We start from the raw sequence: 27,862 nt of genomic DNA on the forward strand, positions 1-27,862 counted from the left end.
GGATCATAATGGCCAGGCTTCTCAAAATTCTTGTCAAAATGATGAATTAGTACATGTCAAGAGTTAGTCACACTGTGTGGTACATTGTGAAAGCCCAGTCAGTGGGAGTTTTTATATCAGTTCATGGAAAAGAGTCTGACGCTGGGAAAGACTGAGGGCAGGAGGAGAAGAGGGCGACAGAGGATGAGATGGTTGGATGGCATCATCGACCCACTGGACATGAGTTTGAGCAAGCTCCAGGAGTTGGTGATCGACAGGGAAGCCTGGCGTGCTGCAGTCCATGGGGTCACAAAGAGTCAGACATGACTGAGTGACTGAAACACAACAAATGGAAACAGCACTGTTCTAGAACTGTCTTATGTCCCCTGCTGACTATTTAACTCTTTATATATTATTTTATTTTATTCAGGCTTCTCAGGTGGCACAAGTGGTAAAGAACCTGCCTGCCGGTGTAGGAGATGTAAGAGATATGGATTCTATCCCTGGGTTGGGAAGATTGCCTGGAGGAGGGAATGGCAACCCACTCCAGTATTCTTGCCAGGAGAATTCCTTGGACAGAGGAGCCTGGCGGGCTACAGTTCATGGGGTTGCAGAGTCGGACACAACTGAAGCGATTTAGCACAGACTCACACTGTGAGGCATGTGGGCTCTTAGTTCCCTGACCAGAGATCAAACCCTTGCCCTCTGCATTGGAAGAGTGGAGTCTTAACCACTGGATCACCAGGGAAGTCCTTCCTGCTGACTTCTTAAAAATAAACTTTTTATATTGGAAGGATTTTGGATTTACAAAAAAGTTGTAAAGAGAGGGCTTCCATACACCCCTCACCCAATTTCCCTTGTTGCTAACCTCTTACGTATTCATGGGACATTGGTCACAACTAAGAAACCAGTTCAGGCACATCACTCATTAAACTTCAGACTTTACTCAGATTCCTCCAGTTTTTCCAGGGGTACCCTGGTGGCTCAGACAACAAAGAATCTGCCTACGATGCAGGAGACCCAGGTTTGATCCCTGGTTTGGGAAGATCCCCTGGAGAAGGAAGCGGCAACCCACTCCAGTATTCTTGCCTGGAGAATCCCATGGACAGAGGAGCCTGACGAGCTACAGTCCATGAGGTCACAAAGAGTCGGACACGACTGAGCACACACACACCAGTTTTTCCACTCATGTCCCTTTTTTGGTCCAGACTCCCATCCAGGTCCCACATTGCATTTAGTTGTAGCACTCCCTTAATCTCTGGTCTGTCCAAGTTTCTCCATCTTTCCTCAATTTTCATGACCTTGGCAGTTTTGAGGACTACTGATCAGAGATTCTGTAGCAGGTCCCACTGGCTTTGAAGGGGCAGGAACCAGGTTCTAATTTCTCCCTGAGGTCTCCCTAGCTCCCAGCCTGATGCCTAGCATGCAGTAGCTGCTGCACAGACAGTTCCTGAATGAATGAACACATGAATGACAGTCATTTATTTCTTTATCCTCCGCACTCTATGTTCCGCAGGCATTCCTGCCAGAGGCTAGATCTAGAAAAGTTCACAGAGAAATAAAAGCTCTTCTCCTTTCAGAAAGGTTCGTTTTTGATCCTTTCTTTGTAGACATCAAGGATTCATTTCTTTAATATTTAGGGGCTTTTGTACCAAAGGGAAGTGGCTACGTCTGCATCAGATGTCTCATTTTTAAAGGCAAGTGAGAGAGATCTTTCTAGCAAGATGGGGGTTTCTTCCTTGCCAGTGCTATCATTTGATTTCTCTGTCTCTCCCTCCCCAGCCTTCAGGCAGGGGCGGAGTGGAGGGGTGAGGGAACTATGGAATTATCCACATTTTGATGTCCTCTCTGTCATAGCCCAAGGAAGCTTAATTAGAAGAACCCTGAGAAGTTTGCCGAGGCTGAAGCAGCCTCAGGACCTAGTGGAAAAAGTGGCATGGCTGGTGAGGGAGATGAATTGTTATTGTTGCTGTTTAGTCACTAAATTGTGTCTGACTCTTTTGAGACCCCATGGACTGCAACCCACCAGCCTACTCTGTCCATGGGGTTTCCCAGGCAACAATTCTGGACTGGGTTGCCATTTCCTTCTCCAAGGGATTTTCCTAACCCAGGGATCGAACCTGTGTCTCCTACATTGGCAGGTAGATTCTTTACCACTGAGCCACCTGGGAAACCCAGAAATGAATTAGAAGTTTTATTTCCCATCCCTCTGAATGGCTCAATATTTGCCACGGGGATCAAGAGACCTGCCTCCGGGTACACACAGCGTGCTCCTTTTTAACATTAGTTAGTCAGAAGAGGGAATGCCCTTTAGCCAGGCAGGCATTGGGAGTCTCACTGTTTTTTTTATTCCTCAGCTCTGGGAGGCCAAGGTGCAGCCAGGGAATGGAAGAAAAATGTACACGTCGAGGTCATCTTGCTCCCCCCCCACCAACCCCGCAACCACGGTCCCTGCAGCTGAAAGACACCGAGCCAGGTTTAATCTCTCGCCTGAAGTTTGTCAGAAGTAAAAATGAGCCTGGGTGAGCTTTTCCGACACTTCTCCTGACTTACAGGAATTCAATTTCTGGCCTGGGCATAAATTTGCTGCCAACAGCCCCCGCTGTGGGGGATGGGCCCATTGGCTGAGGTTGGATTCCTGAAATCAATGCAGCAGTGCGTGGAAAAGGTCGTCTTGGGGGAAATTGATCTTCCGTGGCTGGCTCAGGAATTTCACGCTAGAAGCCAGGGACGCCCTGGCACAAAATGGAAGCATTCGCTATGAGGCTCCTGGGCAAGGGATGAAGGGAGGGAGGCCTTGAAGGCTGGACAGCGCAGTCAGGAGGTGACAGTTTGCTGGCTAATAACTCACAGGGACAGTGAAGCATCAGCACTGTCTGAAATTGACTTCCGGAGGCTCTATGGGCGCCTCTGGGGGTGGCAAGTTAATTTGGCGTCCAAAGCTTTGATCATTTGGTTACACCCGAGATACATATTCCAGGGTTTCAAAGATGGGCATTCAATTCCCCCAGCCAAGGTGAGGCAACAGCGCATGGTGATTCAGGGGGCCAACTCTGCGGCCAGGTTGCCTGAGTTCCACTCTCAGCTCAGCTGTGTGACCTTGGGCAAATGACTTAACCACTCTGGGCCTCCATTTCCCCACTTGTACTACAGCACTAAGAACAGTACAGATGTGGGACTTCCTTGGTGGCCCAGGGATTAAGAAATTACCTGCCAATGCAGGGGACACAGGTTCAATCCCTGGTCCAGGAAGGTTTCACATGCCAAGGGGCAACTACTGAGCCCGCATTCCACAACAAGAGAAGTCACCACAGTGAGAATCCTGAGCACCGCAACTAGAGAAAGCCGGCAGCACAAAGATCCAGCGCAGCCACAAACAAAACAAATATATGAATCTGCGGTGATGGAGGAGAGGGAGAACTGTTCAGCCCATAACCACGTGTGAGCAGGGAAAAGGTCTGGTCAGGAAGATCGTTGAGGGTGGATCGGCCAGGGTGAGACAGAGAGGCAGAAAAATCCACCAGCAAGATTCAACTGAACACATCACGGGGCTGACTCAGCCCCTGCTTTGGAGTTTTCCAGAGCTTTCAAAGAAATAGATCTCAGAGAAAACAGCCCCAGCCACAAGGCACATCCTCCGCTCAGAAAGGGGAGGAGGCAGTGCTGGCCACCAGGGTCACCGGAGCCCTTTGTTAGCGAGAATGGGCCACTTGAAGGGAAATCGATCCTGCTAAGCATGAAGCAGCTGCTCCCAGCCAAAGCTGCTATAGAGAGGCCCTTTGCCCCCTCTCCTCCGGGGCTGGGACAGGAGCCAGCAGGAGCCTGGGGATTGTTCTGCCAGGTGGCGGGTCTCGGAAGGGCCTTCAATCAGCACGCATTGTGGCTGCTGGCTCCCACGTCCGTCCAAAGTGAAGTTTCAGCATCACCTGCACTCACCAGAGATCCGGCCTCATATGGAATGGTTAACATTATCTCCAGCCTTGCCAAGTGCCATTCATGTGCGTGCGTGCATGCTAAGTCGCTTCAGTCATGTCCACCTCTTTTTGACCCTGTGGGCTGTAGCCCACCAGGCTCCTCCTCTGTCATTCCTCCAGGCAAGAATACTGGAGTGGGTGGCCATTTCCTTCCCTGTAGCATCTTCCCAACCCAGAACTGAATCCAAGTCTCTTGCATCTCCTCCATTGGCAGGGAGGTAAACCACTAGAGTCACCTGGGCGGCATTATGCATGCACGTCTATGTCCGAGGAAATTCCCAGAGTCACCTCCTAGCCACGTGACCTTCAGCAAGCAATTTGAACCTCACAGTGCCTCAGTTTCCCATCTTTAAAACAGGGCCAACAGCAGCACCCACCTCTTAGGACTGTGGGGGAGGTGAGTGGCAGAGCTTCAAACCACGAGTGAAAAGATCTGTGGAAGGAGACTTCCCTGGTGGTCCGGTGGTTAAGAATCTGCACGGCAATGCAGGGGACATGGGTTTGATCCCTGATCTCAGAACTAAGAGTGATTGAGCCCATGCAATTACTGAGCGCATGCATCACAACTAGAGAGCCCATGTGCTGCAATGAAAGATCCTGCAACCCAGTGCAGCCAAATTAATTAATTTTAAAAAGGCAGGGGCCTTCCCAGGTGGTGAAGTGGTAAAGAATCTGCCTGTCACTGTAGGAGACGCAAGAGACTTGGGTTCGATCCCTTGGTGGAGAAGGTCCCCTGAAGTAGGAAACAGCAACCCACTCCAATATTCTTGCCTGGAAAACTCCCTGGATAGAGGAGCCTGGTGGGCTACAGTTCTTGGGGTTGCAAAGAGTCGGACACAACTAAGCATACACACACACATCCCTTGCCATAAATTAAAGATAATCCTAAAAGTAATCACAGGGAAAACAAAACAATATTAAAAGAAATAACAGAAGTGTGCAAGGTCACCCCCTGCTAGGGTCATCCCCTCTCATCTCACAACAGTTGTGGGATGTAGGGGGTGTCCTAAGTCAAAGGTCAGAGAGGAAAGTAGTAGAACCTGACATGCCATCAGCCTGTTGGGAGACGGTAGCCATGCTAGATGGTTCCATGGAGAAAATTTAATATGGGAAGTGTTATTGGCACCCTATGGGTGCCAAGGACCCAGGGGGCTGGATGAGGGAAGTGGGGAATGTAAAGTGATCAGAAGAATAGCAATTGTAATAAGCTGCAAGGTTGGCAGGGCAAAGGGGGTTACTTGAGCTGGACCCAAGGAGGGGACACGAGATCACTGCCTGCAGCTAAGAAACAGGGACAGAAATCCCCTAACTTCTCTCTTCCTCCCACCTACAACTCCTACCACGGCTTCCCATTGGCCAAATCTAACAGGAAGCCAGTGAGCAAGGGAACCTGGGAAATGTAGTTTTCAGGGGTCAATTTCCCTCAGATACCATGTTTTGTATTGGGGTATAACTGATTAAAATGTTGTGGTAGTTTCAGGTGAACAGTGCAGGGACTCAGCACATATATTCATGTATCCATTCTTCCCTAAACCTCCCATCCAGGCTGGCACATAACAGTGAGCAGAATTCCATGTACTATACAATAGGTCCCCGTTGGTTATCCATTTTGAATATAGCAGTGGTACATAACCTTCCCAAACTCCCTAACTATCCATTCCCCCTGGCAACCGTAAGCTCATTTTTTAAGTCTGTGAGCCTCTTTCTGTTTTGTAAGTAAGTTCATTTGTACCATTTCTTTTTAGATTCCATATGTAAGAGATGTCATGATATTTCTCCTTTGTCTGAGTTACTTCATTTAGTATGACACTCTCTAGGCCCATCTGTGTTGCTGCAAATGGCATTGTTTCATTCTTTTTAATGGCTGAGTAATATTCCATTACACACACACACACACACACACACACACACACACACACACACACACACACACACACACACACACACACACACACACCCCAACACCTTCTTTATCCATTCCTCTGCCCATGGACATTTAGGTTGTCTTGGCTATTGTAAACAGCCAATGCAGTGAACACTGAGGTGCATGTATCCTTTCAGATCATGTTTTTCTCTGGAATATGCCCAGGAATGGGATTGCAGGGTCATTGGTAGCTCTATTTTCAGTTTTATAAGGAACCTCCATACTGTCCTCCATAGTGGCTGTACCAATTTACATTCCCACCAACAGGGAAGGAGGGTTCCCCTCTCTTCACACCCTCTCCAGCATGTGTTCTTTATGGATTTTTTGATGATAGCCATTCTGGCTGGTGTGGGGTGATATCTCATTGTAGTTTTGATTTGCATTTCTCGAATAACTAGCAATGTTGAACATATTTTCATGTGCCTGTTGGCCATCTGTATGTCCTCTTTGGAGAAATGTCTGTTCAAATCTTCTGCCCATTTTTTGAGTGGGCTGTTTGTTTTGAGGCTGTTAAGCATCCTAAGCTGTTTGTAAATTTTGGTGACTAGTCCCTTATCAGCCACATTAAACTTAGGTGACTCTTAACTGGGAAGGAGACTTTCTCAGTCCCCAACTCTCTGCCTGGCACTTGTTTGTCACAGCAGAGATCAAACTATATTTGTTGGCTGGTGTGGTGTATGACCCCGTAGGGAAGAGGTGTACAAATACAAGGACCTTATGTCTTGGTCACGACCATGTTCCCAGTGCCTAGAAGAGCACTTGGCACATAGTAGGTGCTCAATAACCCTCATAGCTCAGTGAGTAAAGAATCCACCTGCAGTGCAGGAGACCCTGGTTCGATTCCTGAGTTGAGAAGATCCCCTAGAGAAGGGATAGGCTACCCACTTCAGTATTCTTGGGCTTCCCTGGTGGCGATCAGCTGGGAAAGAACCCACCTGCAACATGGGAGACCTGGGTTCGATCCCTGGGTCGGGAAGATCTCCTGGAGAAGGGAACAGGCTACCCACTCCAGTATTCTGGCCTGGAGAATTCCATTGACTGTACAGTCTATGGGGTCGCAAAGAGACACGACTGAGCAGCTTTCACTTCACAGGTGCTCAATAAACATGTGTACAATAATTTTTAAGACCCTGAAGTGCTGCTGCTTGCTCTGTAAATTAAGTAGTAGAGCTGGAATTACGAACCAAATTCTGTGGCGCTGTAGAGAGGCTGGTGTTTCTACTCTGCCATCTACCAGCTACCCCAGGACTGTCCAAACTCTCTGCATTCTTCAGCGTTCAGAGTAAACATTGTTGTTTAGTCTCTGAGTCATGTCTGACTTTTTTGGCCCCATGGACTGTAGCCCACCAGGCTCCTCTGTCTGGAATTTCCCAGGCAAGAATACTGGAGTGGCTACTGTTTGCTTCTCCAGGGGATCTTCCTGACTCAGGGATTGAACCCGAATCCCCTGCATTAGCAGGCAGATTCTTTACCATTGAGCCACCTGGGAAGGCCACCTCTGAAACATTACTGCCCCTGAAAAGCCTCCCCATCTCTGCAGATAGGTCAAGGTCCCCTCTGTGTGTGTCTCCAAAGTCCCCACCCTTCCTTTCTTACGAGGTTCTTATATCTCATAGCTTTTCTTGCCTGGGTGAGTGTCTGCGTGCTCTTTCAGGCTATGAGCTCTGAAAGGGCAGAACTAGGTGCTCTTTCCCGCTGTGGCCCCAACACCAGCACATGCTGGACAGAATAGGCAGGCATCATCAGGACATGAATGAATGAATGAACAAATGAATGCCTCCTACCTACTCTGAGTCCTCTAGGTGACCTCCTCATCTCCCACCCTCCACACACTCTCTGTTCTATTCTCTCAGGGATTTCCTCCCTTCTTCCCATCCCTACTCAGGTGAAGGCAGGGGTTTCAGGTTTCAAAGGGGTCATGGGGTCTAAGGGCTTCCCAGGAGGCGCTAGTGGTAAAGAACCCACCTGCCAATGCAGGAGATGCCAAATACATGAGTTCGATCCCTGGGTCAGGAAGATTCCCTGGAGAAGGAAATGGCAACCCACTCTAGTATTCCTGTCTGGATAATCCTATGGACAGAGGAGCCTGGCGGGCTATAGTCCTTGGGATTGCAAAGAGTCGGACACGACTGAAGCGACTTAGCACACACTCACGTGGTATAAGGTGGGCTTTCCTGGTGGCTCAGATAGTAAAGAATCTGCCCGCAGTGCAAGAGACCTGGGTTTGATCCCATGGTCAGGAAGATCCCCTGAAGAAGGGGACGGCAATCCACTCCAGTATTCTTGCCTGGAGACTAAGTGACTAACACACATGGGGTCTAAGGCAGTTGAATGTGTCTCAGAAGCACAAAGATCCCAGACCATGAAGACCTGAGTTCCAATTCCGGCTCCTCCAGTTTCTAGCTAAGTGACCTTGGCAAGTGATTCAACTTCTCTGTGCAACCGTTTCCGCATCTGCCAAATGGGTGTGATGGCGGTGCCTTCCTCTAGGACTGTGGGAGAATGAGGTGAGCTATTCAGAACTGCTTCCGGGCTGTATCTCTTCCTCACAGCTCCCTTCTGCAATTCCTAGGTAAGTCTGGGAAGCGGAGGGCTGAGCCTCCGGCAGTTAATGAATCCAGAAAGGATCTCAGCTGTGTCGGGGGAGCCCCGGTGCCAAGTTGGCCTGATTTTCATCCCAAGAGAGCTAAGAACGGGTTCTGGTGTCAGACATCTGCGCTGTGATTGGCATAAATGCCTGGTGTTCCCGTGACCCTCTTTGTTAGAGCCTGGGGGTGTAGATGTTCTTGGGGCTCTGCCCAGATCTTCTTATAATGGGGCACGCCCGCCCCACAGATGCTGAGAGTGGAAGCTCAGAGCTAGCACTGCTGACCTTCTCTGGAGACCTGCCCTTGGCTTTTGGGAGCTACCACATGCCTGAGATGCCTCAGAGGCTTCCTCCAACCCCAGGAGCAGCCAATGGTTGATTGATGCCAAAGCCCACCCCTCGGCAATGCAATTTACATTCCAGAGCTCCCCCCATCCTTGTGGATCAGGCCAGTGTACCTGAGTCCCCTTTCCTGGTCCCACTTCTCTTTACTCCTCCCCCTACTCACAATTAGTCATGTGCTCCAAACCCCCGTCTTGGGTTCTGCTTCTCATAAACCCAACCTAAGATGAACATTCCAACAGGAGAGGGCATTTATGTGAGTGTCCCTTCAAAGCTCATCTTCACACCCAGGCACCAGGTTCTGTCATTTCTACCTACACATGCCATCCATCAGCTAATCCCGAGAACAGCTCTCGCTTCAAAATGCATCCCCAATTCTGCCCGGTCCACCCAGCCTACAATGTGCAGCCCTTATCACTTTCCAAGGCTTGCTCTGCTGCATTTTATTGCATAAAATGTACTGCCCCCTGACCCTACATTAAAATTTATCTTGTTTCTTGTCTGTCTCCCCTGTGATGCTGTCAGCGTTCCAAGGGCAGCATCCAAAGGATGCTTATCCCTTTGTGTGTTGCTGTATCTGCAAGCCAGAACGGGGCCTGGCACCCAGTAGGTGCGCAATAAACATTTCTGGAATTAAAGAACGAATCCTTTGAATGCATTCATTTAGAAACAACTTTAAATGTCTCTTTCTCTTACGTGTGTGTGTGCTAAGTGGCTTCAGTCATATCTGACTCTATGCAACCCTATGGACTCTAGCCCGGACCTCCAGGCTCCTCTGCCCATGGGATTCTCCAGGCAAGAATACTGGAGTGGGTTGTCATGCCCTCCTCCAGGGGATCTTCCCAACCCAGGGATCGAACCCTCGTCTCTTGCATCTCCTGCATTGGCAGGCAGGTTCTTTATCACTAGCGCCACCTGGGAAACCCATATTTTTTTACTTCTCTACACTCAGAATCTGTGCACTTTTTGCTCTTTGGATGGACATAGTGTAGTCACCTCTGCCCTGGTCCCCTGGATCCCATCTCGCCACCCACAGAGCGTTCCCCCCTGCAGCAGCTAGAGGCCGCCTACAAGCATAAGTCAGATCATATTCTCCCTCTGACCAGAAGCCTCTATGACTCCCACCCTCAGTTGTAAATAGCAAAGCTCTCCCACAGCCCACAAGGCCTTGCATAATCTGCCCCTGTCACCCCTCTGCCCTCACCTCCTCTATGCTCCCCCTCACTCACTGTTCCAGCCTCACAGGCCCCCTCACTGTTCCTACAACACCCCAGGCACACTTCTTCCACGTCAAGTTTTGCAACCACTATTCCCCCTGCCTGGAAAATGTCCTTCCATTTCCTTTATTTAATGTCATTCTTTCAAGAGACCTCCTTGACGGTCCCCCCACCTCACCCCTGTCAGAACAACAAATGTTTCAGCACCACTCATTTCCTTCTTTGCTTTATCAGCTTCCAACACACTACATCATTTACGCATTAATTTTGCGTGTTATCCTTCTTTTCTGGAATGTCAGGCAGCGGTCTTCACCTGTTTTTGTTCACTGCGGTATCACCAAGTGCCTAGGATAGTACCTTGCATACCACAGGTATTCATTGGTTACTTTAAAAAATGTGCATATTTGTTGCCAATTAATCCAGCTGTGCCCTTTTCCCCGTAGGGGCCCAGTGTGCAAGGGCTGCAAACAGCAGCCCCCTTGGTAGTGTAGGCATCCTGTTGTCTATACAGGTTGCCCTAAGGGACCTTGGAGACAGTCCTTTCCAGTAGACATTCATGAATGGCATGCTAGCCCCAGTCTAGCCTCCAGACAGGGGTGTGAAGTGCCTTTGAAAGCCCCAGGGCACAGTGGCCAGGGTCCACACTGGGCAGGTCATAATGTCCCCCCGCACCGAGCTGCAGAACAAGGAGTGTTTGAAGGAGGCCCTCCGCAGGGCCAAGTTCAAGTTCCCTGGCCGCCAGAAGATCTACATCTCCAAGAAGTGAGGATTTACTAAGTTTAACGTGGATGAACTTAGAAAAAAGGTGGCAGAAAAGGGGCTCATTCCAGATGGCTGCGGGGTCAAATGCATCCTTAATCATGGCCCTCTGGACAAATGGTGGGCCCTGTGCTCACGAGAGCCTGGCTGCTGTCCCCACCTTACTCATGAGTGTGTGCTAAATCGCTTCAGTCATGTCCAACTCTTTGCGACCCTATGCCTGTCAGGTTCCTCTGTCCATGGGATTCTCCAGGCAAGAATACTGGAGCGGGTTGCCATGCCCTCCTCCAGGGGATCTTCCTAGCCCAGGGACTGAACCCTCATCTCTTGCGTCTCCTACATTGAGGGCAGGTTCTTTACTGCTGAGCCATCAGGGAAGCCCCTCTGGTAACATTAATGCCTTCTTTTTCCACGCACTGCAGGTGGCAGGTCAGGGAGAGGACACTAAGCAGGATCAGCCTCATCTCAGGCTGGAACCCACGTCTCCTGCACTGCAGGTGAATTCTTTACCACTGAGCCACATACTCATACCCACCAATAACTGCTACTTTCCTATCAAAAAAAAAAAAAAATTGCATAGCAGGACTTCTCTGGAGGTCCAGTGATTAAGACTCTACGATTCCAATGGAGGGAGCGCGGGTTTGATACCTCCTCAGGGAACTAAGATCCCACATGCCACATGGGATGGCCAAAAAAAAAAAATTTGCCCAACACCCTATGAGGCAGGGACTCTCAGCAACTTCCCACAGAGATGAGGACACGGAGACCCACCAACGGAAGTGCCACGCTCGGTGGGTCTCTTTGGGTGTATGTGTGACTGCATGGGATTCTGAGTCGTTTCTGCTGGTCTGAGCCTGAATGCCTGGATCTGTCCGGATGCCGACACCAGAGGAGGCTGCCTGGACATGTTCAGGCAAATTTTGCATGTGAGTGTCTGTGTGTGGAAGGGAGGCAGCGGACCTGATCCCAGACAGGTGGGAATGTGTGTGTGCTCAGCTGTGTGGGAAAGTGTGTGTGTGACAGCACACAGGCCAACGAGGATTCACGCATCCACAGCCAAGCTCTGTGTGTGTGTGCGCGCGTGTGTGTGTGTGCGTGTGCGTGTGTGTGAAGGGGGGAGGGACCGCTCGGGGAGGCTTGGATGGGGCTGGAGCTGAAGTGGAAGGAATGTGGCGGGTGAGAGAAGAGCCCCACCAGTCACAGGCCTGTTATTTATAGACGGATCCTGGTTCATAAATTCCAAATGTTTTTTTTTTTTTTATCTCCCTCACTGCCAGGCCCTTATAAATATTCATGAGTTTCCTGCCTCGGAATATTCAAGTAGTCAGAGGAGGAGTGGGGTGGGCCGTGAGAGGGGAAAGAGAGGGTCCTGGTGGCAACGAGAGGACGCCCGGGTGGAGAGGACTGCGCTCTCTCTGGAATTGCCTTCTCCCTTCGGGGCTCCTCTTCCAATGCAGCTGCTGAGATGAGGAAGGTTCTCGGCCAATATGGAGATCTCTCAATGCCTATTACTATTCTTCCCCTGTGTCTGTGGAAAAATACCGCCCACCCTGGGGGCAGAGAAGGCATGTGTGCTGTTCTTTCAGCTCTGACGATAGCTCCGGCTTTGAAACTTGTTACCCTGGGACCCCCCCCAGCTCTGAAGGGGCTGGGAGACCCCTCAGACATACGATGAGACAAAGGAGCTCTGGAGGCAAACCCCTCCTGTCCCGTCCCATGGAGGGGATTAGATCCCAAAGACTAGTCCGTAAGGGAAGAAATAAAGTGTGTGTGTGTGTGTGTGTGTGGACCTGCATCTGTGAGTATCTCTTCAAATGTGAAAGAGACTGTGGCAGCTGGTAGAAGTGTTCACAAAGTTTCCAGTTCTCTTTTAGGCTCAGGATAAGACTCTACTTCCCCAGTGTGGCCCTGAGACTTCCCTTAGCCAATGCCGTGTGGGTGGAAGTGACCTCCGGGGAAGAGCTGTAACAGCCAGTGCGTGATTTGCCACATTCTTGCCTCAGTAACTGGGGAAGTGCATGTGGATGAGAAGCCTCCAGCAGTTGGCCACATGAAGCAGAAACCCCTGCCAACCGGCATGTAGCATGAGCAACTGCTCATTTGGTTGTGCTAAACCCCTGAGATCTGGGGGCTGTGTGTTATGCAGGACAGCCTTGCCTGCGCTGACTGGCACAGAGCCTGAGTGTGTGAGATGGATGGGTGGCACATCTGTGTCTGTGCGGCCAAGAACCCACGTGAGTGTGTAGCCGGGTACAGGCCTAAGTGTAAGCATCAGCAAGTGTATGGAACTACACACACGAGTGTATAAAACAGGGACTCAGTAAGAGTGTGCAAGGCTCTGTAGGTGGGTAAAAAAACGTGAATGTGAATGGCCAGGCACTGCATTGCACTGCACTGCACAACCCCGGGGGGCACTGTTCTCCAAGAACACCACATCCCCTGGAGTCGTGGCATTGCGGTAAACATGAGGCTGTGTCTGAATGCGCTGCCTTGGCTGGCTGGCAGTGTGTTTGTGATTCGTTCTGTGCCCATGTGTGTGTGTGCAAGGATTTATATACAGCTACTGTACCAATGTGCATGTGTGTGCACAGCGTGTTGCTGTGGGTTTGAGGAACATGGGTTTGGATGCTGTGTGTCTGTGTGCGGCAGTGTGAATTGACCCCCTGTGTGTGATGAGTCTGCGTGAAGTGAAAGCACTGCTCTAGTCTCCATCAGAGTGGTCACAGTCAACATGGAGGGAGGCATGGCCACCTTGGGCATTCGCAAGCTGTCAGCTCTGCTGAATATGTTTCTGGGCTCAAGGGCCTGAGCTAGTTTCAACTTACGTCCTAGGATGACCTGGCATTGGAAAATAAAAATCACTTCCCCTCATTAGTCCTGAGACATGCTATGTCATTTACAATGGACATTAGTCAGCGGTACTCGACAGTTTGAGCAAAGTGGCTCAACAGGTAGGGAGATCCCTGCTCTCCTCATCCCCCCGCCCCACCAAGAGAAGCACATTTTCTTTTTCTACCCTCATAACCTCTTCTCTGGTCTCAGGATATGGGGTCAGCACTGGTCCATCTCAGGGAAGTGAAAGAAAGTGAAAGTGTTAAGTTGCTCAGTCGTGTCTGACTCTTTACAACCCCGTGGACTGGAGCCCGCTAGGTTCCACTGTCCATGGAATTCTTCAGGCAAGAATAGTGGAGTGGGCTGCCATTCCCTTCTCCAGGGGATCTTCCTGACCCAAGGGTAGAACCCGGGTCTCCTACACTGCAGGAAGATTCTTTACCATCTGAGCCACCAGGGAAGCCCTTGGTCCATCTCGGGACTTAGGTTCAACTCTGGTCCATCTGAGGACCTGGATTTGACCTTGCCTATCTCAAGCTTGAATTGTGGCCTCGATTCATCCAGGACTTGGGTTCATTCCTGGGCTCCTAGGTCTCCTAGGACCAGGTTTATCTTTGGTCTATCCCTAGACTGAAGTTCACTTCTTTGCTGATCCAGGGCTTGGGCTTGACCCTAGACTGTCTCAGAGTCAACAGTGGAGTATCTTAAGACCTCATGGGTATATCTCTGCTCTGCAGGACTTGAATTAATCTCCAGTCTCAGAACCTGAGTTAAGCCTGTTCTGACTCAGAACCCAGCTTCCCCCAGGTCTATCTCAGGATCTGAGTCCCCTTACCCAAGCTCAACTTTCAACAGTCGGTGGTAAACCCACAGCTGACATTTCCTCTTTCTGAGCATCTCCTTACTCATGGATCACTTCCCCCAACAAGTGCTTAGGCCTCTTGAATGAATGTCCACTTCAAATGATTGGTGTGTCCCATGATTAATGAGGGTAGGGGGATTTTATCTCTCCAATGCCATTATCTAAAATTCACCAGTGTGGATTTTATGGGTCTTTCAAGGATTATTGCAAGGCTTTCTTGATAAGCTATTACAAGCAGCATTAATCTTCAAGAGTTGGGGAGTTTACGAGAATCCATCAAGAGTCTTAACTCAAACACTGGAGTTGGACGCCCCCTCCCCATCTGATCTCTCTCTAGGCTCAGAGGCCCAATCTGAGGCCAGGAGCTCAGTAGCAGACTATGAAGAGGGCCTTCTTCATGAGTGGGTACAATGGGAACGAACACCTGCACACTGTCATGGGGCAACTTGAGCTAAACTGGGAGGCTCAAACTGTTCTCCATTTTCCTCCAATGTTCCCTGATCTCCCAGGGGAAATAACAGCCATAAAGTATAACCTCTCTTCTCCCCTGACATATTTTACAAACATTTGCTCCATTCTGGCCCCTCCCTCCATTACAATAGAGGAGTTGCCCTTCATTTCAAAGATCATGCAGCTCTTCTTGCTTTGGTCCTCTTCTGCCTTCTTATGTTGTTGTTCAGTCACTAAGTTGTGTCTGACTCTTTGCAACCCCATGGACTGCAGCATGCCAGGCTCCCCTGTCCTCCACTATCTCCCAGAGTTTGCTCAAACTCATGTCCATTGAATCAGTGAACCATCTCATCCTCTGTCGTCCCCTTCTCCTCCCGCCCTCAATCTTTCCCAGCAGCAGGGTCTTTTCCAATGAGTCAGCTTTTCACATCAGATGGCCAAAGTACTAGAGCTTCAGCTTTAGCATCAGTCCTTCCAATGAATATTCAGGGTTGATTTCCCTTAGGATTGACTGGTTTGATCTCTTTGCTGTCCAAGGGACTCTCAAGAGTCTTCTGCCTTCTTATACGATCTCTTTTATCTATATTTATCTATTTATCTTATTCATTTTAAACTTTTTATTTTGTATTGGAGTATAGCTGATTTACAATATTGTGATAGCTTCAGGTGAAGAGTGAAGGGATGCAGCCATACATATACATGCATCCATTCTCCCCAAGCCCCACTCCCATCCAGGCTGCCACATAATACTGAGCAGAGTTCCCTTGCTGTACAATAGGTCCCTGTTGGTTATCCATTTTAAATATAGCAATGTGTACATGTCGATCCCTAACTCCCTAACTATCTCTTCCTCCCTCCCATTCTTCCCCCCAGCAACCATAAGTTTGTTCTCTAAGTCTGTGAATCCGTTTCTGTTTTGTAAGTAAAGAACTTTCTCATTGGTTTTTAAATAAACTCAAGTCTCTCCTATGAAAAAACAAAACCCCTTACTTGATTCCTCCTTCCATCTGTCTCCAACTCCTCTCCTCCTCTTTTTAGTTGCCTACACTAACTGCCTCCGTCTCCTCACTTCCTGAACTAGCACCTCCACTGCTCCTGTCTAGTTTCTGACCCCATCATACCACCAACACAGATTTTGCCAAGTCCACCCATGGCTTCCATGTTTCTAAACACAACGGCCATTTTTCAGCCTGCCATCTCTCTTGACCTCTCATCAGGGTTCAACTCTGTTGACTTTTCTCTTTCTTGATACATTTCCTTCCCTGGCTGCCATCACACATGGTCGCATGGTTTCTTCCCACCCTAGTGCATCTCCTTTGCAGAATCATCTTCCTCCACCTGGACATTAAATGTTACTCAAGATCAGGATAAGTCAGCCTGAGCAAGACAGATATTGTGGCCAGATAACAATTCTGTGCACTGTAGGATATTCAGCAGTATGTCAGGCTTCTACCCGCTAGACACCAGTAGTATCCCCTTTCAGCTGTGACAACAAAATGTCCCCAGACAATACCAAATGTCTCCCTGGGTGCAGAATCATCTCCAAGTTGAGAATTAGTGCTCCAGACTCAGTCTTATGCTCTCTTGTTCCCTCGATCTTTCTCTGAGGGTACTTACTCTTACCAAATCTCCTATCATCAGTTGCATGTATGTATATCCTCAGAACTCCAAATACATATATATATATCTGACTCCTTGATCCCCTCCCCCTCACCCAAGACCCTTGGACATCTCAAAAGCATCTCAGTCCCAAAATGCTCAAAATGAAATGCAATCTTCTCTCCTGAACCTAGTTTAGATCCATATTCCTAGGTTACCTCCTCTATCCCCTTCCCTACCCCCGACCAGTGGTTCAGATGCCCAGGCATTATCCCCACCCCCATTTCTACTCTCACTTGGTCTGAAAGTGAAAGTGAAGTTGCTCAGTCATGTCCGACTCTTTGCGACCCCATGGACTGTGGCCTACCAGGCTTCTCCGTCCATGGGATTTTCCAGGCAAGTATACTGGAGTGGGTTGCCATTTCCTTCTCCAGGGGATTTTTCCCATCCCAGGGATCGAACCCAGGTCTCCTGCATTGTAGGGAGACACTTTACCCTCTGAGCCAGCGGGGAAGCCTAGATACTTTTACAACTCATGCAGGGTTCTCCACGCTGTATCATCACTCAATGGTCCAAGCCACCCTCACAATTAAAAAAGTCTATCTGATCAGTCTTGATCTACCCTTTCTCTTACCAGTTCACTCCACACATGGGAGCCTCAGGAACCTTTTTTTTATATTCCTTACTCCATTATGGTTTATTATAGGATACTGAATATAGTTTTCCTGTAATATACAGTAGGACCTTGTTGTTTATCCCTTCTGTATAAAATAGCTTGTATCCGCTAATCCCAAACTCCCAATCCATCCTTCCCCCATGCCCCTCCCCTTTGGCAACCACAAATCTGTTCTCTGTATCTATGAATCTGTTCCTTTGGCAACCACAAATCTGTTCTCTGTATCTATGAATCTGTTTCTGTTTTGCAGATAAATTTGTTTGTGTCATATTTTTAGATTCCCCATATAAGTGATATCATATGGTATTTGTCTTTCTTTTTATGACTGACTTCACTTACTATGATAATCTCTAGATCCATCTACATGGCTGCAATGGCATTATATCACTCCTTTTTATGGCTGAATAATATTCCATTGTGTATATGTACCACATCTTTATGCATTCATCTGTCAATGATTATTAAGGTTGTTTCCATGTCTTGGCTATTGCATATAGTGCTGCAATGAACACAGAGGTGCATGTATCTTTTTGAATTATAGTTTTGTCTGGATATATGCCCAGGAGTGAAGTTGCTGGATCATATGGTAACTCTATTTTTAGTTTTTTGAGGAACCTCCATACTGTTTTCCACAGTGGCTGTACCAATTTACATTCTCACCAACAGTGTAGGAGGGTAGGGAACTTTTATAATGCATACTGATGATATCATTCTCCCAACCAAAAGCTCACTGGCAGGTTTCTTTTATTCTTAGAATACAGATAAAACCCGTTAACACAGCCAGGAGGCCCTGCAGGCCTGCCCTGTATTTACTTCTCTGCTTTCATGCTACATTGTCTCTCCCTTCCAAGGCCATCTTTGGTCTGCCATATAGTTTGCCTCATCCCAGAGCCTTGGCATAAGCAGTTCTCTCTGCCTGGAATACCCTTTGTTCTCTGCTTCAGATTTCAACTCTTACTTCCTCTGACTTTCCAAATTAGATCAAATCCTCTTATTAGAGGCTCTTTTGACACCAAGAATCTTTCTTCAAGCTGTTATCACAGATGCCATTTATATATATTTACTTGTAAAATTTGGTCATCACCTGTCTTTCTGTTTTGAAGGAGGCTCCATGCACTGCTTGGCTCACCATCTTATCGCCCAAGAAAGGCACATAGTAGGTCCTCAATGGTTATTTGTTGAATAACTTAATGATTGGATAAATGGCCACACTGCTTTTAGGATCAGGTTAGAGTGATGCGCTCTGGCATTTGAGAATCTCCATGACCTCAAGGACTGAGCTCTCAATCCAGGTAAAGGTCAGAACAGAGACCAAAAGGCACAAGACGTAAAGTGGAGAATAATAATTCTGTAGAAGTGGGAAGATAGAGGCAGGGATGACCAAGAGAAAACAGGCCCTCCAAGGAGTGTGGAGGGTAAATCTTGGGGAATGAAATGCCCTCCACAGAACTTAGGAGGGAAATTCAGGCCATTGTATCTTCCTGGTTATTAATGGCAGGGTGACCCAGCTTGTATTTGGTCTGCTCTATTCACACCGCCCCCCCCCCCCTCAACAACCCTGACCTTTAGAAATGGTCCCTAGGTCTCTGGTTCTCTCCAAACATCACCCCATTTCTCTGTTCCTCACTTTCTCCTCCCAGACATCAATCGGGTCCATCAGCAAGTCCTGATGGCTCTCTCCTAAGAAACACACCAATCTGCCCACTGGTCACTTTTCCAGGTGCTTCTTTCCCAGCCCAGCCACCTCTGGCTTTTGCTTGGACCATTGCAGTCACCTCCTCCATGATCTCCCTGCTTCCACGCTCACTCAATGGTATCCTTTCCCCATCACAGAAGTTAGATGGATCTTTAAACAATGTGAATCAGATCATGGCTCCCCTCTCCACTGCAACTTGTCCAGTAGTTTCTTGTTGTATTTAGAATAGAATAAAACCCAACAACTCACTTTGGCCCGTGAGGCCCTGCATGAAGTGTCCCCTGCCAACCTGTAAGACCTTAGTCCTCTCCTCCTCTGAAGTCACCCAGCCCTCTTTCCAGAAGGCATGAAACTCATTCCCATGTCAGAGCATTTGCACTGAGGTTCCCTCTCCTAGAATGCTCTTCTCCCAGTTCTTTCCCTCTCCCAGAATGCTCCTGTCTCAGTTCTTTCCCTCTCCCAGAATGCTCCTCTCCCAGTTCCTTCCCTCTCCCAGAATGCTGTTCTCCCAGTTCTTTCCCTTTCCCAGAACACTCTTCTGCCAGAATGCTCTTCCTTCTCCCAGAATGGTCTTCCCTCTCCCAGTTCTTTCCATGGCTGGCTCCTTGTCATCTGTCAGGTCTCTGTTGACATGTCACCTCTTCAAACTTCTAAGATGAATAAGTTCTGGGGATCTAATGTACAGCATGGTGACAATAGTTACCAACACTGTATTATATACTTGAAAGTTGCTACGAGAGAAATCTTAAATGTTCTCACCTCACACACACAAAAATGGTAATGATGTGAGGTGATGGAGGTGTTAACTAACTCTATGGTGAAAACCATTTTGTAATACATGTGTGTATCAAATCATCTTCTTGTACACCTTAAAGTTACACAATGTTATATGTTCATTATATCTCAATAAAGCTGGAAAAAAGTCACCTCCCCAAAGAGCCCTATCCTGGTATCTTGAAAAATAAAGTTCTCTGGTCACTTTCTTTTACCTGTTCATTTCATTACAGCACTTATCTCTCTAAAACAAACTTGTTTGTATATCTGTTTATGTGTTTGTTGTGTCTCCATGTAATATGCACATCACAAGTCTGAGGCAGACCCATCATATTCACAGTTGCGTCTCAGCACCTACAACAGTGCCTGAGACTCTAGGCATTCAATCAGAGTTTGTGGAGTGAATGCATTCATGAGTGAATGAGTGATGATGTCTAGCACTGCCTCCCTTCCCAGTGACCCTTCCAAGAGAAAACTCCTACTTATAAATCCTTACTGAGTGGGAGACCTCCAAACCACATGTCCCCAGGAACCCAGGATGTCTGACAAATTGGACAACAAGTGGATTCCTGATACAAGTTGAAAGAGACAAATTCTTTAGTCCAGGGAGATGGAGTTGGAACATGGAGGTCAAGGCAATTAAAAGGTATGTGGGCCAGTGGGGCCCTGGAGCTGGAGATGCATGGCGGATCAGGGGCTGCAGAAACCAAAGCCATGACAGGCTGGAGTGAGGAGTGCAGAAATGAAGACTCCTCAGAGTAGAGGGTGGGACAGAAAAGAGGGTTTCCTCCTGAATCCATAGGAGCCCCACCTCCACCACATCCCTCACCCTGGTTTACATCTGCACAGAGCTGTTACCGGCTGATAATCTCTCATTTATTACCAGTCTCTTTTCTTATGTATAATTTTATTGATTTACTTATTTTTATTTTTGGTTGTGCTGGGTCTTCGCTGCTGCACAAGCTTTTCTCTAATTACAGCAAGTGGGGGGCAACTCTCAGGCTTTTCATTGTGGTGGTTTCTCTTGTTGCCAAGCACAGACTCTAGGGCATGCAGGCTTCATTAGTTGTGGCTCCTGGGCTCTAGAGCACAGGCTCAACAGTTGTGATGCATGGACTTAGTTGTTAAATGGCATGCGGGATCTTCCCCGACCAGGGATCAAACCTGTGTCTCCTGCATTAGCAGTCAGATTCTTTACCACTGAGGCACCATGGAAGCCCTGTTACTGGTCTCTTTCCACTAAAATATCAGGTCCATGAGAGCAAACACCCTGTCTTTCTTGTCTACCTGGTGCCTAGTAGGTGGAGAATAAATATTTGCTAACTGAATTGCTAAATGAGTGAGTGAATGAAAGCTTCCCGAGTCCCTGAAGCCCCAGTTATTGGGTTTTCTGAGACTCCCTGTGTTCTTTATCTAAAACTCTTACTTCACGGGGCCATATTAGGGGGCTTTTTATTCCAAACAGATGCTCCGACATCCACCCATCCCCAGGCAGACAGACGGGAACTGTGATGTTTGGAGGCAAATGAGAATGAAGAGAGATGTCAGGGAAGAGTGCACAGTGGGAGAGGAAACCATGGCTTTAAAGGACTGACTCTCGGAACAGGAGAGAAACAGACGACGCTGGAAGGCTACTGGGACACCATGGTAACGCCAGGACCGAAATGCAGAGGATAAAGAAGCTCTTTGCGTTTCAAAAATATTCATAATAGGGGACTTCCCTGGTAGTCCAGTGGCTAAGACTCTGTGCTCCCAATGCAGGTGCCTGGGTTTCATTCCTGGTCAGGGGAATAGACCCCACATGCCACAACTAAGAGTGGGCATGCTGCAGCTAAAGATCCCTGTGCTGCCACTAAGACCTGGTACAGCTAAATAAATAAATAATTATTTTTTAAAAAGAATACTCATAATGATGATTCTAGTCAGTGATATAGTCCCTAATACACGCTGAGTTCTACCTGTGCTGGGCACCACTCTAAGCCATATCTGAGCATTGGCGGCCATAACTGGCCCTGATGGGAGGGGGGTGTCAAACAGGGGAGCATCTCAGCTAAGACAGCCTGAGTGAGGCTGGCTCGGGGCTCTGTATTTGCACTCATGTAACTCGGGTCTTCTCCTCCATGGTTCTCTAAAAAGGGTCCGAAAAGGTCACTCATGCTGGCTTTGAGATCTCATTTTGCCAGGAACCCTGGGGAATTTGGGGGTGGGGGCGGGGATCAGTCATTTGCATCCCAAACAATGACATGTGGGTACTGGGGTAAATCAGGGGGCTCTGTGACTGTGGACATCAGTGTTCATCCACAGGCACCTGTGAGCATCTGCATTCTGGACACACATGGAACATCTGGACATGTCTGTGACGAGTCATGTGGATGGGTGCATATGAACATAAATCGAGGGGAATGCTGGTGAGCATCACCTGGTGAGTGCAAATATACATGCCTCTTGCACTGTTGTCCATAGAAGGAAATGTGAACATTTCCTTCATTTAGATGTATTCACGAGCGTCTATTCCTATATGCAATTTGTGAGCCCACAAGTCAGCCTGCATAAGGACTCTTAAATATATATATACGTATTATACATATATAAGGCCCATATATGGGCTTCCCACGTGGCTTGGCGCTAAAGAATCCACCTGCCAATGCAGGAGACATGGGTTCAATCCTTGGGTTGGGAAGATCCCCTGGAGAAGGAAAAGGTAACCCACTCCAATATTCTTGCCTGGAGAATCCCATGGACAGAGCAGCCTGGCAGGCTTCAGTCCATGAAGTCACAAAAGAGCTGTCATGACTTAGCAACTAAACAACCACGACATATCTTTATATACATCAGGTGTACACTGCATACATGTGTATCTATATACCTCTCTTCTTGAGTCAAGTTCACGTGCTACTGTGTAGCCACGTACATAAACGCACACTGCTTAATCCAGAAGTTGCACTGCCACAGAGTCCATCACAGAAGGGAACGCCCCCTTATAAACACCATGACCCTCTGTGTGCTAGCCTGCACAGCCATGTACATATATGTATGTCTAATCGGGAGCCACAAACATGTTACACATTTGTGTCCATTCAAGAAGATCCCTGCCCTTCCATGTATTAATATATAACTCTTCATGTTCACTTGTGTCCAGCTGCCTGTAACAGCGAATATTTCCACACTCCTCTCAGCAGGAACTGGCATCTGTATATGTTCTGTCAGTTGTACTCTTAGGTCTCCTCAACCAATTCATTAGCATGGCAGTCAGTCCTGAAATATTCCTGCAGAATTTATGCTTTACTAATAAGCCCAGTGTCCTGCTGAGGTCACATGGCACTTTACAAGGGCTAATGGAGCCAGCTTCGGCCAGCAGGGCTGGGGATTCCTGGTCTCCCAGAATAGCCAGAGAATGTGCTCACTGGAATGAGCAAATTTCTCTTCCTTCTCACTGCACCAAATGCCCCAGCCAGTGCCTGTCTGCAGAAGTGAAGTCACATTTCAAGGTATGTTTATCGCCCCGATGCTATCCTGGCATCACATTAAGGGGGGCATCATCGTCTTTGCCATTATACTGAAGGCAGCATCGCTGGTGGATGCTATGCTGAAGGCTGCCTCAACAGACTGTGTGCAGTGGGAAGGGACAGGCAGAGATAAGAAGTAATCCCAAGGGACCTGGTGGGACTAGAGCAATGAAAGAAATGGGGACCCTGGCGCTATGCCCTGAGGGAGGGAAGCTACAGAGGAGCAAATAGGGGATCAAGACTTGGCACTCGGGGACTTCCCTGGTGGTCCAGTGGCTAAGACTCCAAGCTCCCAATGCAGGGGCCTCGGGTTCAATCCCTGGTCAGGGAACTAGATCTCACAAAGACCCAGTGCAGCTCTGGGGGGACCAGCAGGTCTCCAGCCTCTGCCTGAGTCTATGCACCCGAGGCCACCTTGCTCTTCTGGATGGATGGATAGGGCAGCAGGGAGAAGGCTGTTATAAATTAAACATTGAGACGCCGTCTGAGCACCAGACTGCTGTCGCCTCATTGGCTGGTTCTCTCCCAGGAGGCTGCGGGACCGCAGGGTGGGGGAGAGGGCAGGGGAAGTGGCTCGCTTAATTAATTAGTCCTAATTGAGATATCTTTGTAAATATCCCTTTATGGAAGGACACGATCCCATCATTTCCTGGGAATTTGCCGTCTCTATTTGTCCGCAGCCCCTGAGCATCGCAGAAATGACAACAAAAGAAAGAGCAATCCAAAAGACTGCTGGAGATTTAGCTGTGCTTCTGATGATGGCAGCAGCACTGAGGGGTTGGGCGAGGAAGCTCAGAGATACACAGAGACCCAGGCGGAGTGGCAGGCCGAGAGACAGAGAGATGCAGGCAGGGAGACACGGGGAAACTGAAATACTGGGCAGGCGGCGGCAACAAGCAATAGGGAGACCAAGCGACACAGGGGGAGTCAAGAAATTCAGGCTCCGAAATACAGGCAGAGGGAGAGACAGCCAGAGATGGGCGGAGAAACTTCACACCAGGAAGGACCAGAAGTGGGGACAGATGGACCACGGCTGGGCCGACAGACCTTCCTCTGCCTTTTCCCGCCTCGCCCGGTCTCCCCATCTCCCAGGCAAACTACCCACTGCGGCAGCGGCAACCATCAAGCCTGATTCCTCTTTGGCCCTTGCTCCCCTCCCCTTCGCTCTCCCTCCCCCAATCACTCCTGCAATCATCTTCCTTGTTCAAAATGAGCTTCCGCAGCTGTAGCCCAGACAGCTGTCCCATCTTGGAGCCAATGCTGGGTCCTGGTGGCTGGGTCCTAGAGGGACACCCTCCTGGGCAGCAGAGTGGGCGGAGGAGGGTGGGGGAGGGTTCAGGCTTCTCGAGAGCTTGGGCACCCACCCACCCTTCACCCCAGACTCCCATTAAAGCATGGCCCGCATCCCCAGCATCACCGGGGGTACAGACACTCCCCGCTTGTCCCTCCAGGGCCTTCAAGGGCTGATGCTGGCCTGGCCTGTCCCGTCCCACTCACTGAATCCTGCCCAACACAGGTTCCAGCTCTGTCCTGTCTCAGGAGCCCTCTCAGGTCTGAGAATTTGAGCCTCACTCCTATCCCTGTCAGGGTCCTGGACTGTGATACAGCAACTATGGCAATAATGGAAACAGAATCCTAGAGAGAGACATAGATAGACAGAGACTGAGACAGACGTGGCTTCCCAGGTGGCACAGTGGTAAAGAATCTATCTGCCAACGCAGGAGATGCAAGAGATGAGGGCTTGATACCTGGGTTGGGAAGATCCCCTGGAGAAAGGAATGACAGCCCACTCCAGTACTCTTGCCTGGAGAATTTCATGGACAGAGGAGCCTGGTGGACTATAGTCCATGGGGTCACAAAGAGTCGGACGCGACTAAGCACGCACACAGGGCATGGTACAAGAGCTAGACATGGAAGAGATATAGTGGCAAATACACCAAGAGGCAGAGATGACAGAACCAGAGACGAAAGAGACACATAAAGACAGAGACACCCAGGAAAGAGGAAGGAGACTTACAGACAGAGATAGAGACAAGAGAGAGATGGACAGAAGACAGTGGGACGGGGACAACGAGAGGCAGACATGAGACACAGGCAGACAGATAACCATCAATATTCACTCAACAAACACTTTTTGAGGGGACTTCCCTGGTGGCCTAGTGGCTATGATTCCACACTCCCAATGCGAAGGGGCCTGGGCTCGATCCCTGGCCAGGGAACTAGATCCCACATGCTGCAACCAAGAGTTCACAGGTGGCAACTATTAATAAAAGATCCTGCATGCTGCAACTCAGACTCAGTGCAACCAAATAAATACCAATAATAAACAAAGGAAAAAAGCCTCCATTTATTAAATGTCTATTATGTGATGGGCTTCCCTTGTGGCTCAGCTTGTAAAGAATCCGCCTGCAATGTGGGAGACCTGGGTTCGATCCCTGGGTTGGGAAGATCCCCTGGAGAAGGGATAGGCTATCCACTCCAGTATTCTGACCTGGAGAATTCCATGGACTGTACAGTCCATGGGGTTGCAAAGAGTCGGACACGACTGAGCGACTTTCACTTTTTCACTTTCTATTATGTGATGGCGATACACAGTGAAGACAAAGAAAGAGGAATAAAGATAGCTAATGAGACAAAGATATGAGAGACAGAGAGAGACACACAGAGAGAGACTTAAAAGACAATGTTTAAAAATAGAGAAGCATCAAGGCTGAGACAAGAGAGGACTGAGAACCAGCCTGGTCCCTCAGATCTCTCAGTGGCAACTTCTTCACTCCCACACACAAAGACACCCAACCCCACATCAAACTCTCTCCAAGCGCCTGAACCTCCCCCGGAAGGCTGCTTTTCTTCCTAGCCCAGCTTCGCGGCTGCTCCTCACTGGAGCTTCACAAAGAGGCGTTAGCCACCCAGGGCCAGAGGTGAGAAGGATGCTGCGGGGAATGCAGACGCCAAGAGGCAAAAACCAGAGCTTCGCTCTGGAAGAGAAGGAAGCCAGTTTTAACTGCACTCAAGCAGCCCCAAGGTCCAGACTACCCTCCCTTGGTAGCTGTCCATGGTGCTGTTGGTGGTGCCGACTGGATGGGCAAAGGCAGCATTTCAAGCCATTTCTATGTGTTGCCTCAAGCTCGGGTGGTAGTCAGCAGCACCCGATGCTATGGTCTCTGCCTATCTCACCAGATCCTCAAACAGAACGCCTGCCATTCCATCCCAACACCTTTACATGCCCTGTTCTCTTGGCCTCTCTCCCTCCAAGTTACCAGCTGTCTTTACCCAGTTCTTACTCATCCTTCACGTCTCAGGGCAAACATCACCTCCTCAGGAAAGGTGACCAGTCCCTCCCAACTTCCTGTCCTCACAGTTCCACATCTTCTCCTTCACAGCCCCCACTAATTTTTAACTATCTAGAAGTGTGCAAATGGCTATTTGCACAATTCCGGGTTAACTGTCTCCCTACAAAGCTTTGTGAGGAAAGAGACCAAGTCTTCCTTGTTCACTGCTGTATCCCCAGTCCCCAGCATAGGACTTGGCACAGAAGAGCTCAGAGATTGCTAGTCGGGGACGATTGCTTTCTGGTAGCAAGATCACTTCATATTTTTATGGGGGCTGCTGGCAATGTGCCCGTTTGTTGGACATCCATTCAAACAGAGAAGAGTTGAGAAACAAAGACACAAGGGGGAAAAAAGTTTTAAGAAACAGACATTTCTGAGGAATTCTCCAGCAGTCCAGTGGTTAGGACTCTGTACATTCACTGCTGAGGGTGAGGGTTCAATCCCCCATTGGGGAACTAAGATCCTACAAGCCACAGTGCCAAATTAATTAATTAATTAAATAGAAAAGTGAAAGAAACAGGCACTTCTGAGCCATGGGAGAAGATTGAGTTGTTGTTACTCAGTTGCTAAGTCATGTCTGACTCTTTATGGCCCCATGGACTGCAGTGTGTCTGGCTTCCCTGTCCTTCACTATCTCCTGGAGTTTGCTCAAACTCATATAGTCACAGAAAGACTCAATCAAGGCTCAGAAGTTTCACTAGCAGAAAGAAGGGGCAGTAGTGTCATGGGGCAGAACATTCAGGAAATACCTACTGCCCCAAATGAGACAATTCCAGTAATAAACAAGAGGGACAAAAGTTTTTGCTTGCATGGCGGTACCATTCTGTTGGTGGAAAACAGTTACCAACATGATTTCAGATCAGTATGAGTACTGGGAAAATAACAGAACAGGTTCAAATAATAAAGCTGGAGTGTTTTAGCTGGGGAGGCCAGGGGAGCTCAGAGGGGTGAGAAGGAGCTGACTAAAGGAAGGATGTTCCCAGAAGATGGGAACAAGTTCTAGAGGCAGGAACAAGACTAGCATGGGATGGAAAAGTGGTCCTTCCTAGATCTGAAACTCAGGCAGGTAGGGATTTGTGATAACAATAATAGCTAACCAAAAAAAAAATAATAATAGCTAATCTTCAGAGGCTCCTTCCACATGCCGGGCACATTTTTAAACACAATGCTATATGGTCTATATTCTATTGTCCCCATTTTATGAATGAAGAAATTGAGGTTTACTGAATTGGGCCAGGTAAGGAGTTTAGATTTGGCGCAAGTGAGATGGGGAAAATTTAAAATGAGACAAATTTCACACTCACAGTCTAGAAGGATATACTAACAATTAGGTCTCTAGAAAAAGGCAACAGG

At 48.5% G+C, this 27,862-nt stretch overlaps 1 protein-coding gene and 1 non-coding gene across 3 annotated transcripts in view; one reads left to right on the plus strand and one right to left on the minus strand.

Annotated features, from left to right (window-relative positions):
- OLFM2 (olfactomedin 2) overlaps positions 1–27,862 on the minus strand; it is a 73,642-nt gene that overhangs the window by 19,735 nt on the left and 26,045 nt on the right. The window lies entirely within an intron of this gene.
- LOC122701153 lies at positions 10,428–10,562 on the plus strand. The gene has a single exon (XR_006342994.1). It is a non-coding gene; the product is annotated as a small nucleolar RNA SNORA70 (small nucleolar RNA).

Source organism: Cervus elaphus, chromosome 9 (assembly GCF_910594005.1).
Source record: "Cervus elaphus chromosome 9, mCerEla1.1, whole genome shotgun sequence".
In the NCBI taxonomy this organism is placed as follows: domain Eukaryota; kingdom Metazoa; phylum Chordata; class Mammalia; order Artiodactyla; family Cervidae; genus Cervus; species Cervus elaphus.